Raw genomic sequence first — 2,618 nt, forward strand, 5'->3', positions numbered from 1 at the left:
TGAAAAGCTGTATCTATCAATCTGTTTGTATGTTCTTTTCTGATTGCCCTAGAAATATATGAAATAGCTTTAAATAATGAAGACTCACATGGATTTTCATCTGAATCTGGAATTTTGTGTGTTTTTGTTACTGAAATACTCAAACATGGCCTATCCTCTTTCGGTGAAACTCTGTTTGCTTGAATTTCATTTTTGAACCTAAGTCTAAGTAGTTTCTTTTTAAAATACATTGTCACATAACTTGTGTCATACCTTGTTACTGCCCTAACCCAATCAAACGTTAACAAGTCAGATAAAGCATTATTTTCCATTGCTTTTTCACAAGCCGTGACAAAAACGTCTCCGTGGGTTGTCATGCTATAATAAATTAAACATACAAGTCTAAATCTGAATTACCAGGATACGAACACACAATGCACACCTGAGCTGTACTTGATAAGCCCGTGCGGAGAACTGCAAGCTTAATTTAATGGGTATACAGTCTTACATTACACAATCATACATTTAGAGAATTGTCCACCTATAGTATAATCAATGTGTGTGCAACATGTTTACAGTGAATGAATTCAAAATGCAAGCACATGAATGTAGAATGGGAGGTTATTCTCGTATGAGGAAATCTGAGTTACTAGATTTGCTAAGTTTAAATTATCAACGGAAAAAAAAAGAAAAAACTACTGTGAATGAGCTTACAAAGCAAGCTCGTGAACGTGGAAAGTGAGGTTATTCTCGTATAAGGAAATCTGAGCTCATTGATTTACTAAAGGAACAAAAACCTATAGAACGAAGAACTGAGAGATATAAGAGATATTAAATTTCAACTCACTTTGAAGATGGCACTAGAGAAACAACAGGCGAATGAAGCAACTGAATACACCAATGGTTACTTCAGAGGTAATCAAGAAGTTACAACACAACCAGACACTGTCAACTCTTATATAGACAGATCATTTGGAAAAAAAATCGAGAATGCTACACTAATAGGGGGTCTGGTTGGGTTGTTTATAAGATTAACATGGCTTACCTGGATATAGCAAACTATGTATCGTTGAGAGGTGGAATGTACTTACTCCTCCGTGAGTATTTCAAGAAATATACAAGCCATGGTTAAGGTTAAAAACCGTGGTAACAATTGTATGAGGATAGCGATAGGATGTGCTAAATGTCCAGCTGAAAAAAAATCTGACAGACTTTCCAGTTATCCAGAACATGATGGGATCAATTGGGAAGGTATAGATGAACCCACGCCCATCTCTCAGATGAATAAAATAGAAAAACAGAATCCAGACTTAGCCATGCATAAACGTATTCGGACACGAAGGTGAAAACGTAACAGTGCACAGGATAAGCCCTTTATTGTATAAGGATGGTCGAAAAATGATTAATATATTTACAAAATACTGAAAGAGGACACCACTTTGGCCGACAGGATCCGAATATTCTTCCGAGAGTAAGGCCAGTGTTCTGACAGCATTGGGCTTCATCATATGGACTCTGGTCGTATCGCTGACGGGAGGTTCCGTGGGAGGTACCCCAACACCCCAAAACCTACCGAGTGGTGGTGACGTTAGAGACTGGATAAAAAACATCTGAAAATCACTCGGTGAGGCCCTGTCTAAACTCGCTGGTAAGGCTGCAGAAGTCCCGCCCGGCATCCTGGGTAGCATCGTTTCATGGTTGCTCAGCACGCTGGGTAAAACTGTCACGTGGCTTGGTCAAAATCTGTGGGCATTCATTGTCGCCGTAGCTGGACTTGGGTACGTGGCACCTAAGGAATTTTTAACCAAATAAGACACCAGCCGATCACAACCCCTCCGACAACTAACGCTGTATTACGGTAGATGTACTGCTGATTGGACGCCTGCAGGGTGGGGGATACACCCACACGCCCATATGTTGGTTTAACCCTTGAATCTGGTGGTGATGCCACTATACCCGTTTCACCAGTATGCGTGGATGGAGCTACGTGGGAGACGTTGACGTCGGTGTTAACACCCAAAATTTGGTCGGCTGTGGCGATGATTATTTCATTGTTGTCACCTGCTATTTTATTGATTCTCAGGCGCATATTGCTCGGAGCCATGTACAATCCCACAACGAACACATAGTCGACTTTTGACCTGGCACACTGCAAAGTGTCCTGGTATTATTTTATAGCACTAGGTAGATCTACTGGTGATGCTATCGCATCCTCAATGTTAGCCACGAACTTTTTCTGCACATTGTAAGCGGTTCCATAACCTATGATACTGGAGCGCGTCCGTGATTGAGCCCCGAGAACAGCCCACACGTACGTTCTAATCAAATCATTCCAACCATCACATGGCCCTTGTTTAAACCGCCAAACGTGGTAATCCTTACTATCGTCAGAAGCTAAGTAAAGGTCGTCCCACTCGTTTGTTTTAAAGTAGTGATACGACTTGTAACCCCATTTTTAACCACATCGTAGCTGGCTTCCACGAGAGACTGATTGTGAACGATAGGAATCCGTGATTCGGGCCCGGCAAACGCCAGTCCGTCTTCGGATCGACACCGAATTCATTACAAAGTCGTTCGTATGCCCGTCTATCGTGCGGGTTGTTTATTGCATTCCACGCCTTATCCTGAGGTATTGGTGA

The sequence above is a fragment of the Haliotis asinina genome, chromosome 14, assembly GCF_037392515.1.
Source record: "Haliotis asinina isolate JCU_RB_2024 chromosome 14, JCU_Hal_asi_v2, whole genome shotgun sequence".
In the NCBI taxonomy this organism is placed as follows: domain Eukaryota; kingdom Metazoa; phylum Mollusca; class Gastropoda; order Lepetellida; family Haliotidae; genus Haliotis; species Haliotis asinina.